The sequence below is a fragment of the Oncorhynchus kisutch genome, linkage group LG6 (assembly GCF_002021735.2).
Source record: "Oncorhynchus kisutch isolate 150728-3 linkage group LG6, Okis_V2, whole genome shotgun sequence".
Taxonomy (NCBI): Eukaryota; Metazoa; Chordata; class Actinopteri; order Salmoniformes; family Salmonidae; genus Oncorhynchus; species Oncorhynchus kisutch.
The window spans coordinates 84,496,148-84,511,453 of record NC_034179.2 but is presented as its reverse complement, the minus strand read 5'-3'; the positions used below and the strand labels follow the sequence as shown (position 1 = coordinate 84,511,453).

The window sequence follows — 15,306 nt, the reverse complement described above, 5'->3', positions numbered from 1 at the left end:
CTTGGATAATGTTGTTAGTGTAGCACACCTAGGTAATGCAGTATGTTGTTAGTGTAGCACACCTAGGTAAGGCAGTATGTTGTTAGTGTAGCACACCTAGGTAAGGCAGTATGTTGTTAGTGTAGCACACCTAGGTAAGGCAGTATGTTGTTAGTGTAGCACACCTAGGTAAGGCAGTATGTTGTTAGTGTAGCACACCTAGGTAAGGCAGTATGTTGTTAGTGTAGCACACCTAGGTAATGCAGTATGTTGTTAGTGTAGCACACCTAGGTAATGCAGTATGTTGTTAGTGTAGCACACCTTGGTAATGCAGTATGTTGTTAGTATAGCACACCTAGGTAATGCAGTATGTTGTTAGTGTAGCACACCTAGGTAATGCAGTATGTTGTTAGTGTAGCACACCTAGGTAAGGCAGTATGTTGTTAGTGTAGCACACCTAGGTAAGGCAGTATGTTGTTAGTGTAGCACACCTAGGTAAGGCAGTATGTTGTTAGTGTAGCACACCTAGGTAAGGCAGTATGTTGTTAGTGTAGCACACCTAGGTAAGGCAGTATGTTATTAGTGTAGCACACCTAGGTAAGGCAGTATGTTGTTAGTGTAGCACACCTAGGTAATGCAGTATGTTGTTAGTGTAGCACACCTAGGTAAGGCAGTATATTGTTAGTGTAGCACACCTAGGTAAGGCAGTATGTTGTTAGTGTAGCACACCTAGGTAAGGCAGTATGTTGTTAGTGTAGCACACCTAGGTAAGGCAGTATGTTGTTAGTGTAGCACACCTAGGTAAGGCAGTATGTTGTTTGTTCATCTGTCCACATACGTCTTTCACTTTTTGTGATTGATGTTTATTTAGTTGATTATTTAGGCTTTGCTTTAGGTCAAAAATGACCATGTGAAAATGAAAATGGAGTCTAACACATAAACCGATTATAGGGTATAATAATAAGAGTTAATCTTAGTCTATATTGAATTGAGTATTAATTGGCAACACCTTAATCCATATAAATAATTGAATTAAACGGTTTTATTAGAGGAAAAGCATGTTTTATTTTACAGTTCAGTTTTCACTGGTAAATGTGTCTACAGTTGAATGTGTTAATGTGTACTTAATTGTGCCTTCATCTATTATACATTTGCTAAAAATGTTTATTCTATTCTACTGAGCCAGTTACTTTATGTTCATATTCTTATATTGTATTATTTATTATTGTTGTTGCATTGTTGAGAAGGAACCTGTAAGTAAGCATTACGTTAGATGGTGTAAACCATGTGTATCCTGTACATATGACTAATATACTAGAAACATAGTGGTAGTTATACCTCAAAGAATACAAGACAACCAACTACATGGAACTAAATGGTGCCATATAGTGTCAGATTAAATTAACAAGTAGTTCTCAGGTTATAACTGTGTAATGACCATTTTACCATGGTAATTCCTAGTAGTTTCCTGGTCAGTTTTGTACATTCAAATAAAATGTCACCTTTCTTTCTTTCTTGCAGCAACCACAGCCCCCTCTTCCCTATTCCCTCTTATGAACTGTGGAACCCCTACTAACGACATCTACAGCATTGGTTGTGTCGCTACCGGCTTTTCGCCTTCCTCAATCACCTTCAAATGGACAGACGCCAGTGGGAGTGCGCTGACGGACTTTGTCCAGTACCCGGGGGAGCCTACATCGGAGTCAGTCAGCTCCGCGTGTCTAAGAATGACTGGGGAAACTCTCAGTCTTTCAGGTGTTCTGTGGAACATGCTAGAGATGTAAAGACAGCAGTCATCAATAAACCAGGTAAGCTCTGGTCATTATATTGTTTTTTTCTATAGATTGCATTTTAATGTTTGTGGTCTAAACTATTTCTGTTTAGAAAACCTGAATATAAGGTTTTTACCCTGGATGTCTTTGAAAATATCAGCATTATTTCAATAAGCGGTTAAACTAACATGCAGACATTTTTTTTACCTTCCGCTACTCAGTCCCAAAGTCTCCAACAGTGTCTTTGCTGTCAGCGCCCATTGGCACCACCCAGTACCTGATGTGTATGATTGAAGATTTCACGTCCGAGACAGTCAAGGTCACCTGGAAGAAGAATGACATGGAGGTGGAGGGTCAGACCCCTACTCTAGGCAAACAGCCGTCAGGCCTCTACTCAGGCAGCAGTCTGCTGAAGGTCAACAGTGACTGGAACAACAAGGTCAAGTACAGCTGTATGGTGGAACACCAGGATCAAACCATCAGCAAGGTGATCTCCAAAACAGGTCTGTATATAGGAGAAGACTGTACTACAGTTGATGTCATGTTCACACACAGGATCTCTATTATTTAGTGTAGTTCCTCATCAGTAACATGGCATGCTTTCTTTCATTGCTTTCATTGCTTCTCTCCCTTTTCAGAACCACTGACGGTGACTCTGAACCCACCGCGTGTGAGAGAGGTCTTCTTGGACAACCAAGCAGTACTGGAATGTGTCATCACTGGTACAGACCTGGACACGGTGTCTGGTACCACTATCACCTGGCAGGTCAATGGACAGGACAAGATGGATGGCATCGATCTGAAAGATATTGAATCAAAGGGCAACCTGAACAGCAGGGTCAGTACTCTGACCATAGACCAGACGGAGTGGACCAATGTGAACAAAGTCCAGTGTTCTGCCATGAAGAGTGGCGAAGACACACCGGTCATTCAGGACATCAGCTTCACCAAAGGAAGTAGGTCACTGAAACATCTCAATGTGGTTGTGATAAGTGGTCACATACTCCAGGTTCTGGAGAGGGAGACACAGGATGTGCAGACTTTTGCTCCAGCCCAGCGCTAACACACCTGAGTCAGAAAATCAACTAATCATTAACTAATCATCACCTTTGCACCTTTTGACTTGGGACCACTCGTGGCAGTCAGATGATACATTAAATTAAATGGCACATGGTTACATGTGTAACATTGTTTCAAGTCCAGTGCCCTCAGGCTGTTGAAGGGCATTCAACAAGGGCAAAGTAATTTGTATCATTTTACTTTGTCTGTGAAAACCATAAAACCAATCATATAATCACATTTTATTTGTCACATACATGTGCTTAGCAGATGTTATTGAGGGTGTAGCGAAATGCTTGTGTTTCTAGCTCTAACAGTGCAGTAATATATAACAAGTAATATCTAACAATTTCACAACAACACAAACACATCTAAAGTAAAGGAATGGAATTAAGAATACATAAATATATTTTTAAAAATATATAAACATTTACAGGAAAGTACGATTAGGTTTAGCCAGATTCATTTATTTCTATATGGCTACAGCACAGCCTCTGCCATACAAACAAATGGAGCATGGCTTTGTGTCAGCGGTTGTGCAGAAAACCGCTTGTCTCTAGCTCAAACCATTCAAAACTAAAGACCTATTTTACCTTGGATAAACCTTTTGGGGGTGTGGGGTCATAACATAACATTTATCTATCTGATTTTGAATTTTTAGGACCCCTTTAGGTATCAACAAAAAGATATCAACAAATCACAGTATTTGTTGTGCATATTACCTCAATTACCTCGACTAACCGGTGCCCCCGCACATTGACACTGCAACGCTACCATCTATATATAGTCTCGCTAGTGTTATTTTTACTGCTGCTCTTTAATTACTTGTTACTTTTATTTCTATTCTTATTCACATTCATATTAATTTGATATGATAAAAAAACATAATTTGGCCTTTACTATTATAGAAATGCATTGAATAACACGTGTAAAAATGTCAAAACAGACAAATCTATCTAAAATAATGGTTTTGAAGTGTTTGCCCTATATCTAGGAGATTTTCATCCTTTTTTAAACCATTACCTGTTTACGTTCATGACTCTTGTGGGGTTGTAGGACAAAACGGAGAACACCATTGTGTTTGTGAGAGTCTCATCTCGTTGGCCAGTACACTTAGACACCACAGATTTTCATGAGAAGACAGGTTTTCATGAGAAGGCAGATTTTAGGGATGTCTCCTGGTCTGACAAACAGCACTGTAGCTCTGCCACTTAGACACCACAGATTTCCATGAGAAGACAGATTTATGAGATGTCTCCTGGTCTGACAAACAGCGCTGTAGCTCTGTCACTTTCCACAGCAGATGCCAAACCAAAAGGTAGCCCATAAAAAAAGGATTTATCTCTATCTTAAACTGAAAGAGTTAGATTTGTACAATTATTTTAGTTATGTTAACTCCGGACCAATCGACTCTTAAAGACAAATTAACGCTCATGAGTAAGAAACAAAAAGAACATATTTCAAATAAACCCTATATCATTTATTGATAAAAACTGTTCGTCACATAAAATAGATGATTTTCAGAATGGATCAGGTGAGATGGAGGTCATTACCACTAAATAAATGAATATTGACATTTTACGTGTGCCACAGAATGTTATATCCTGTCACGGTTGTGGATCTTGAGTGGTGCAGCGGTCTGCATCACTGTGCCAGAAGTGTCAATACAGACTGTGATCCCAGGCTGTATCACAACCGGCCGTGATCGGGATTCCCATAGGGCTGCGCACAATTGGCCCAGCGTCGTTCGGGTTAGGGGAGGGTTTGGCCGGGGAAGGCTATAATTGTAAATAAGGATTTGTTGTTATTTATAACATAGTTAAATAAAGGTTAAATAAAAAAATGCAAAACATTGAAATAACCACTGACTTAGATACAGGTCACTTTCTACACTATGTGTGTAAATGCTACTGGAGACTAACAGGCTGCCAGGCATCAGATCTGCTGTTCACAGCAACACTTGTATTCAGCGCATGAGGCTACTTCTGCTAACAACTACAAGAAGGTTGAGGACAGCAGCTCTTAGAAACTGGCTATTCAAATCAAACTTTATTTGTCACGTGCTGAATAAATCAAATCAAATTTTAATTGAGAGAATGATGTTGAATAGTGCTGGAGATCAAACCCAATCAAAGTTTATTAGTTGAATATATGATTTGCAGAAGTTATGGCAACTTTGATTTGGTCTCTAGTGCTATTCAACATCATTATTTTTGAATATGTAATGTAATGATGGAAAAGATGTAAAATGTCTATCCTATGCAGCATTGTGTAATAAATGGTAAAACAATGGAAGTGAAAGGTGTAGAACCTACAGGAGATAAGGTTAATAGCCCAGTGCCAGCTGTGGCCAACCTCCAGAGGGCGAGCTATGCAAACTTCCCTTCCTCCTCTGTATATAAAGCAGCATGTTGCCAACTCATCATTCAACTCATACAATAGTTACTAGAGTTATATGGCATTTCAGGAACCAGAATGATTTTGAACAGCTGTCGGTTTGTTATTGTCACACTAGCAAACATATTGGGTTAGTATGAAGCCAATAGGTTTTTGCAAGAAAAGTTACATTGATGACCTCCGTAATGTTTGCAGGAGTTTACTGTGATGAGATGGATCAGTCACCTTCTCAGGTGAAAAGACCTGGAGACACTGGAGACACAAAATTGTCATGTACAATCTCTGGATTTGATATGACAAGCTACTACATAAACTAGATAAAGTAGAAACCAGGTAAAGCTCTGGAATGGATTGGTTCAACAGATGATCCAGACTACTCAGACTCCCTGAAAGGCCACTTCAACCTGACTGAGGACTTCTCTACAAGCACACCTTTCTTGATGGACACAAGTCTGAGATCAGATGACTCTGCTGTTTATTATTGTGCTCGAGACACCATGACTGAAATTGCTGGGGCAGCTGCACCAAAACCACCCAGTCAAAAGTATGCCAAATATGCACACGCAATACCTCTGTGGCCCACCTAGGGGTCACTGCCCCTTCTTAGAGTACCACTGTTCTACAGTATGATGTCTCAATACTGTACCATAATATGTAACACTCCACATTCTTACAAATTCTCTTTCATATTCCTTTATTTATTTATTTATGTTTTATTTCACCTTTATTTAACCAGGTAAGCTAGTTGAGAACAACTGCGACCTGACCAAGATAAAGCAAAGCAGTGTGACACGAACTACAACACAGAGTTACACATGGAATAAACAAGCGTACAGTCAATAACACAATAGAAAAAAAGAAAGTCTGTATGCAGTGTGTGAAAATGGCGTGAGGAGGTAGGCAATAAATAGGCCATAGTAGCAAAGTAATTACAATTTAGCAGATTAACACTGGGGTGATAAATGAGCAGATGATGATGTGCAAGTAGAGATACTGGTGTGCAAAGAGCTGAAAAGTAAATAAAAACAATATGGGGATGAGGTAGGTAGATTGGGTGGGCTATTTACAGAGGAACTATGTACAGCTGCAGCAATCGGTTAGCTGCTCAGATAGCTGATATTTAAAGTTAGTGAGAGAAATATACGTCTCCAGCTTCAGCGATTTTTGCAATTCGTTCCAGTTACTGGCAGCAGAGAAGTACCCACTGCCAAAGGTGCTTCAACAAAGTACTGAATAAAGGGTCTGAATACTTATGTAAATGTAATATTTCCATTCATTTTTTTTATACATTTGCATAAAATATCAAAAAACTGTTTTTTGCTTTGACAATATGAGGTTTTGTGTGTAGATTGATGAGGTATGAGATAAGATATGATCATACGTCTTGTTGACCGCAGGATGTCCTGACATACTACCATCATGAGCCAACTTCAGTATCACTTGTCGAAGAGACACTGGAACGACAATTTGAGATACACTGGGCCAATCATCCTGCCCAGAAGTGGTGTGAGAACGCCATTTCCTCATTAGAACACCGTCTCATCAAGGTAACCCACACGAACTTCATCAAACTCTCCTCTGGATGTATCTCAGCCAAAATATGGGAGATCGAAACATCTTTACTCTGTTCCGCAATCAACTGCTTCCTAGACATGAAGTATAAACTATAGGGACCCTCTCTTCCTTCAGTGGTCCTACTGGGATTTTCTAAGGAGAGGTCAACTCTCTCAACGTCTCGAACAGATCAACCATCCTCCTCAACACTAGAGTTTCTTAAACATACAGTGAGGGAAAAAAGTATTTGATCCCCTGCTGATTTTGTACATTTGCCCACTGACAAAGAAATGATCCGTCTGTAATTTTAATGGTAGGTTTATTTGAACATTGAGAGACAGAATATCAACAAAAAAATCCAGAAAAACGCATGTCAAAAATGGTATAAATTGATTTGCATTATCACAAGGGAAAACCTGAACCTATAGGGGAGGGTCTGGGTGGGCGTTTGTCCACTGTGGCGGCTCTGGCGCGGGACGTGGACCCCACTCCACCATAGTCTTTGCCCGATTAAGTGGCGCCTTTGGAGCGGCGACCCTCGCAGCCGACCTCGGACTGGGGACCCTTACAGCGGGCCCGGAATAGTTGGGAGACTCCGGCAGCGCCGGACAGGCGGGAGACTGCGGCAGCGCCGTAGTGAAGGGCGACTCCGGCAGCGCCGTAGTGAAGGGCGTCTCCGGCAGCGCCGTAGTGAAGGGCAACTCCGGCAGGGCCGTAGTGAAGGGCGACTCTTGCAGCTCAGGACAGACGGGCGGATCTGGCAGCTCAGGATAGACGGGCGGCCTGCGCACCGGGGACACCGTGCGCCTCACGGCATAACACGGTGCCTGCCCGGTCCCTCTCTCTCCATGGTAAGCACGGGGAGTTGGCGCAGGTCTCCTACCTGACTTCGCCACACTCCCCGTGTGCCCCCCCCCCCCCCAATACATTTTTGGGCCTAACTCTCAGGCTTCCAACCGCACTGCCGTGCTGCCTCCTCATACCACCGCCTCTCGGCTTTCGCTGCCTCCAGCTATGCCTTGGGGCGGCAATACTCTCCCGGCTGTACCCAGGGTCCCTTGCCATCTAAGATCTCCTCCCATGTCCAGGAGTCTGGAGATCGCTGCTGCTGCCCGTTACCACGCTGCTTGGTCCTTTGGTGGTGGGTGATTCTGTAACGTTCGTCGTTGGGAGAAAGAGAGGCGGACCAAGGTGCAGCGTGGTAAGTATTCATTATGCCTTTTAATGAAAACGAATACTCGAACAAAACAACAAAACACGATAAACTAAACATTTCTGTATGGTGAACATACACTACAGAAAATAATCACCCACAACTCAAAAGTGATACCAGGCTACCTAAGTGTGGTTCTCAATCAGGGACAACGATTGACAGCTGCCTCTGATTGAGAACCATACCAGGCCAAACATAGAAATACCAAATTATAGAAAAAGGAACATAGACTGCCCACCCCAACTCACGCCCTGACCAGACTAAAACAAAGACAAAACAAAGGAACTAAGGTCAGAACGTGACAACCTCTACAATGCTTGCAGTAGGAAACTACTGTAAGTGATCAACATCAGATACTACCCATGCTACAGTGATCATGGAGGATTTTGGCTTTTTTTCCCACAGGGACCAGACTGAGAGAGTATTAATAAAGTACCTATCTAGTTTGTCAAAAGAAAGCAGATCAAACCACCACCTACCCACAGCAGTACTACTATAGATTGCATAGTCAGATGTTCTCGGTCAGATAGTTAGTTAGCTCAATGTATCATTCACCACAGAGATTTGGAACAGATTTTGTGCCTGCGGAGAGAGTCTCATTTCATACAAGCACATTTCCGTCCATGTTCCTTCTCCTCGCCACATCTCCTCGATTCCCTTTGGCCTTAAAAAAAAAGCAAGAACGACCCACTTTGTGTACATTGTCAAATGTTGCTTTGTTATTAAATAAAATGCATTATTACAATTCAGAGGTTGTTGTTTAAGCGTTGTGAACATGTTCTATATGTAATGTAATATGTTGGGTGTGCAGGCTTTTACACAAACACATCTGATATTCAAATCAAATCAAATCAAATTTTATTTGTCACATACACATGGTTAGCAGATGTTAATGCGAGTGTAGCGAAATGCTTGTGCTTCTAGTTCCGACAATGCAGTAATAACCAACAAGTAATCTAACTAACAATTCCAAAACTACTGTCTTATACACAGTGTAAGGGGATAAAGAATATGTACATAAGGATATATGAATGAGTGATGGTACAGAGCGGCATAGGCAAGATACAGTAGATGGTATCGAGTACAGTATATACATATGAGATGAGTATGTAAACAAAGTGGCATAGTTAAAGTGGCTAGTGATACATGTATTACATAATGCAGTCGATGATATAGAGTACAGTGTATACGTATGCATATGAGATGAATAATGTAGGGTAAGTAACATTATATAAGGTAGCATTGTTTAAAGTGGCTAGTGATATATTTACATCCTTTCCCATCAATTCCCATTATTAAAGTGGCTGGAGTTGAGTCAGTGTCATTGTCAGTGTGTTGGCAGCAGCCACTCAATGTTAGTGGTGGCTGTTTAACAGTCTGATGGCCTTGAGATAGAAGCTGTTTTTCAGTCTCTCGGTCCCAGCTTTGATGCACCTGTACTGACCTCGCCTTCTGGATGATAGCGGGTTGAACAGGCAGTGGCTCAGGTGGTTGATGTCCTTGATGATCTTTATGGCCTTCCTGTAACATCGGGTGGTGTAGGTGTCCTGGAGGGCAGGTAGTTTGCCCCCGGTGATGCGTTGTGCAGACCTCACTACCCTCTGGAGAGCCTTACGGTTGAGGGCGGAGCAGTTGCCGTACCAGGCGGTGATACAGCCCGCCAGGATGCTCTCGATTGTGCATCTGTAGAAGTTTGTGAGTGCTTTTGGTGACAAGCCGAATTTCTTCAGCCTCCTGAGGTTGAAGAGGCGCTGCTGCGCCTTCTTCACGATATTGACAGTCTAGGCCCTTATGCAGTGTCGCCTCTAGCCTTATTGGGACCCTAAGCCAAATATGGTAGTCACCCCCCCCCCTTGCCATGACTTATGACATGTTTATATGATATCTGTATGATAGTGACTAACAAAATCAATGGGGTCACCTTGGGAATCAGGGACCCTGTGCTCTTGCCCTGTGCACACAATCAGTAATTTGGTTCTGATAGCTGGTTAGATTACCTTACCTAGCAATCAAAATAATGGTAACTGACATGGGCTTATTGAGTTACTGACAAGTGGAAATCTGCTGATGCCCTACCAATTTTTTAGACCCCCTAGAGGTCGCAGTCTGCATATAGGAAAAGGCATCTCTGTCCTTATCATCAGCTTATTTAATTTAGATGTGTTAGAGCAGGTGTGTTCGCAAAATCCTGGTCATTGTGAAAGATGACTCCTACACATGATGACCTGTGCATGTTTAGTGTCTTATTTTTCTAACCCTTCTCAAAAGAATATCAATAAAAACTCAAGGCCCTCTTCATGAAGCATAGACAGTGTTTCTGATATAAGGACATCTCATATTAAAGCGTATGGTTGTTTACCCCAGCTGTTTGCAGAGGAGGGTTAGTGAAGTGTGTCAGGTGAGTACAACAGTGTGTACATGTTCCACATCCTGTCTCTATCCATGTCTGAGGGTTTTTTGTACAGATCCACCACACATGCACATCACTGTACCCAACGTGCCCAGTAATACACAGCAGAGTCCTCTGCCTTCAGACCAGACAGTTTCAGATGTGTCATGCTCACTGAGCTGTCTTTGGTCAGTTCAATCTGTCACTCCAGGGTTTTGGCATAGTCTGCTGCTCCAGTATTGGTGTTGATCCAGCCCATCCATTCCAGTGGTTTCCCTGCAGGTTGGTGAATACAGTTCATACCATAGGTTATAAAGGTATACCCAGTTCCTCTGCAAGAGAGGTTGAGAGTTTCTCCTGGCTTTTTCTGGAGTGGACTGTAGGGTATGGATTCCATAGTTTGACCACCTGAAGGAGAGAAGGAGAGAGAGGGAACAGGGGGAGAGGAGAAAGGAGAGAGGGTGGAATATTGAGTGAAAACAATGGAAAATTGTCTTCAGTCTTTGCTCAGAATAAGAAGAGTTGATGAGGAGTAAAACCAAGCAGAACTCACATGGCAGACAGAGAGAGAGCAGCAGAAGGTAGAGTTTTCCTGTTATACTGAGGGTGGAGATATGAACTCAGCTGCTTCACACAAGACATCAAGTCATCAGCAGAACATAAGTGTAAATGAACTCTGAGGGATCTAGATTTACATCATGATGTCATGGGGAGGGACTGATGAATGAGGTCAGTGGTCAATTTAGGGCTCATAGGTGGGGCCGGGAGTTGTCCTTTATCACATGACCTCACCAGGAAGAGAGTTTTTCCTCATCAGGTCACTTAGTCAGAAGAACCTCCAGGGCCTACTCACCACACACATAACTGACTGAAGGACTGGAGGAACTGTGGGGAACATGAGTATTTTCTAAATATTGATAACCTTCATGATTTCATTTAATTGTGGGTTCATTTAAATGGTATATACTGTAGAGACATCCATTTCCCAAGGAAAGAATGTATTGAAAAGTGTTTCCATTAAGGTCATGGGTGACAAAAACAGTATAGTAGTTTTCAACGGACATGTTTCCAATGAGGCAGTTAAGAAAAATCAATAATAAACTAAAAGAGGCCCTTTTACATGTCTACTTTCTGTCATGAATGAACACAGTTTAATGAGATTCAACACCTCACATAGCCTGTACTTGGTTTTGTTTCTGCATACATGAGTATAGATGATGTAATTAAGCAGTAAGGTACAAGAGGCCGTGTTATGTGCTGAATACAGTCACAGGTTACTGACGTTGTTCAGCCCGAAGTGATAGCCCAGGCGTTGCTGACGCCTGTCGAATATTACAGAACCAGGATATGTATTTTACCTATCAGCTAACCACATTGTATGTTATAGAAATCTATATAGAATTAGGAACTAGTCATTTAATAGGATCTCTATGGAAATCTGTCAGTCGATGACGTGGCACACAACCATTGGTTGATGTATGCAACGTCTGAGCAGGGGAACATGAAAATTCTCTCTACAGGGGAATTTACATTTCAAAAGTGAAAGAAATCTTCAGAGGTCTGATAGGTAGACAGCAAGGCTTATATTAACCCCCGCTATACCAAACTAAATGTTGGGCTAGAAGCAAGGGGAAATATTGTGCGTGTTGAGATAAATACAAGAGATGATTCGGACAGCAACATGAACATGATATTCTTATGGAGGTGCAGTGATCATTTTCAGATGGAACTGTCAGCAGGCATTGGTATGTCTGTGACGGCCAACACAGCACAGCTTGGAACGCTGCTCGTCCAATCAGCATTCAGGATCCAAACCAAATCAAAATCAAATCAAATGTATTTATATAGCCCTTCGTACATCAGCTGATATCTCAAAGTGCTGTACAGAAACCCAGCCAAACAACCTGTTTTATAATGTATTATAGCAGAAACCAAATTACATACTGTACTATGTTTGTATATGATTACCTACAATGTCTACACTGCCCTCTTTTGACTCTGCTGTACTGATGCTCTACTGCCCTCTGTTGACTCTGCTGTACTGATGCTCTACTGCCCTCTTTTGACTCTGTTGTACTGATGCTCTACTGCCCTCTGTTGACTGTGCTCTACTGACGCTCTACTGCCCTCTGTTGACTCTGCTGCCAGTTAGATTCTCTGAGGGGTTTTTGTACAGATCCTCCACTCACACCACTGTGTCTCTTGTGCACAGTAATACACAGCAGAGTCCTCTGCTCTCAGAACAGACAGCTTCAGATACACCATGCTGTTAGAATTCTCTATGGTGACTTCTATCTGTCTTTCAACTCTTTTTGCATATGTAGTTCCACTAGCATTAATGCCTATCAATTCAAGTGCTCTTCCTACAGGTTGATGTATCCAGGCCATGTTTTAGCTACTAAAGTTAAAGGCAGATCCCTTACAGGAGAGGCTGAGAGGTTCTGCAGGCTTTTTCAGGACTGGACTGGAGGGAATGGCCTCCAGACTCTGACCATATATCCCTAATAGAGAAAAGAGAAGGAAGACAATAGATCACTAATATTTTAACTCAATGTATGTTATAATTCTCTATATGTAAAATACCTTGTTCCAATGAATTGCTAGATTATTGAGTACATACTGCAGAGGCCCAGCAAGACCAGGAGGAGGTGTAGTTTGCCTGTCATCTTTTCAGGATGGAAGACAATTCACACATGGTAGGAAACATCACAGAAGGACTTGGGAGACAGAACTAACATGACAATCATGGTTGGGTGATAGCCTGTCACATGCATATAAAAGGGGTTTCAAGGAAATCAATTCTAAGACAAAGCAAGACATCAACGATCACTATCAATCAGCAAACATTTTCTATAATGTTTACACAGTAAAGTAAGTTGCTGCTCCAGCCACCACTGTTTTTTCATGTCTCTCATTCAAACCTTTCTTCATAATTGATATTAAATCATATTACATTTTGATATTTCTCACAACAATAAGAAATTGTGGTATGTTGTCTCATACGTTTTAGGCATAGTTTTGAATCTGGCCTACTGCCCTTTGGCACAACCTCTATCTTTCATAACTGTCATCCTCTCTCTCTATCTGTTCAATAAAGTCAGAAAATACCTTACAAATGTATTTTTTTAAACACACAAAACAAGTGAATTTAAAAAAAATGAACCATTCACATCCTGAAGTACTGTACCCTGAAATGTGTTCCCGTTGTTTCAGTGTCCAATGATCAGCAACTGTCACCAAACCAATACATGGCTTAACGTCACTCAATGACTTTTTCAAATCATAATTTGACATTTTCTCCCACATCTGCAATACATCACTGTTGTGTGGTTTTAAATGTGTTACTGCACTTTCACAATGATACATCGGCCCTTTTTAGGGTTAATCAAGATGCTATATCAGGGAAATGCCTTTATCAGAGTGCAGGTGCATCCTGGGTTAGAAGTCATGGTTGGGTAGCTTTGAATTACTGTGCCCAATGCTCATTTGGATAGATACGTCTGATAAAAACACATTCTTAAACTCTCTCCCCTATAAACAAGTTCAGTAAGCAAGACATACTAAAGTATTTAGGGGGAGGTGCCAGGAACAGCTATAAGAAACCACAAAGAGCAATTTGTTATTTTAGTTAAGAACTCATTGTTTTCTTGAAAAGTTTGTTATATATATTACCAACACAAACCATGATAATGTGTGATGAGTGGCAGTGAATGACTGACAATATTAAATAATTGAAGTACTACTGCTGTGAACAAGGTCTATAATATAAATTAACTTGTGATTAAATTGTCTCATTATTTGATCATTCTCAACATTTAGTCAAATCAAATTAAAATCGTCTTCACGTGGTTGAAACATTGTATGTTTACCAGCCACCAGCTGGCTTATGCAAAAAAGCAGTTTCTCCTCAGCTGAAACATGGTAGTGAGAATTAGATCATGAAAGTGTATAGGGACAGTCCCTGAGCTACTTAACTGCTTTAACTGTCTATCTGAATCATCAGAGATGCTAAACTGGGACCCTGAAACACCCAGGTGACAGACTGGAGTTCACCAAGCGTGGTGCCACACAGCTGTGAGGGTCACAGAGGGGAAGAGAGAGGGATGGGGTGTGAGAGAGAAACAAACACCTGAGAAAAGGAGAGCAGGACCGGTGTGTTTACTTCAAGATATCTACTACTGAACAAAAATATAAACTCAACATGAGCTGAAAAAGTATTGGTCCCGTGTTTCATGAGCTGAAATAAAAGATCCCAAAAATGTTTGATACACACAACAAGCTTATTTCTCAAACATGTTTGTTTCCATCCCTGTTAGTGAGCATTTCTCCTTTGCCAAGATAATCCATCCACCTGACAGGTGTGGCATATCAAGAATCTGATTGAACAGCATCATCGTTACACAGGTGGACAATGTGCTGGGGCAATAAAAGACCACTCTAAAATGTACAGTTTTGTCACACAACACAATGTCACAGATCTCAAGTTGAGGGAGTGTGCAATTGGCATGCAGAGCAGGAATGTCCAACATAACTGTTGCCAGAGAATTGGACGTTAATTTCTCTACCATTACGACACCTCCAACGTCATTTTTGAGAACTTATCAGAACTTCCAACCGGCCTGACAACCACAGACTTTGTGTAACCACGCCAGCCCATGAGCTCCACATCCGGCTTCTTCGCCAGCGGGATCATCTGAGGAGGGGTAGAGGGGGTGCTGAGGAGTATAACTGTTTGTATGTAATAAAGACCTTTTGTGGGGAAAAACTCATTCTGATTGGCTGGGCCTGGCTCCCCAGTGGGTCAGCCTGGCTCCCAAGTGGGTGGGCTTATGCTCTCCCAGGCCCACCCATGGCTGCACCCCTGCCCAGTTGTGTGAAATCCATTTAGATTAAATGATTTCCTTCTATGAACTGTAACTCAGTAAAATCTTTGAAATTGTTGC

The 15,306-nt window shown here is 41.7% G+C and overlaps 2 pseudogenes; one reads left to right on the top strand and one right to left on the bottom strand.

Moving 5' to 3' along the window:
- Positions 1-2,814, top strand: part of LOC109892028 (immunoglobulin gamma-1 heavy chain-like) — an 88,071-nt pseudogene extending 85,257 nt beyond the window's left edge.
- Positions 2,815-9,646: 6,832 nt separating this feature from the next.
- Positions 9,647-13,742, bottom strand: LOC109893602 (immunoglobulin heavy variable 7-4-1-like; annotated as a pseudogene).
- Between the last annotated feature and the right edge of the window lie 1,564 nt (positions 13,743-15,306).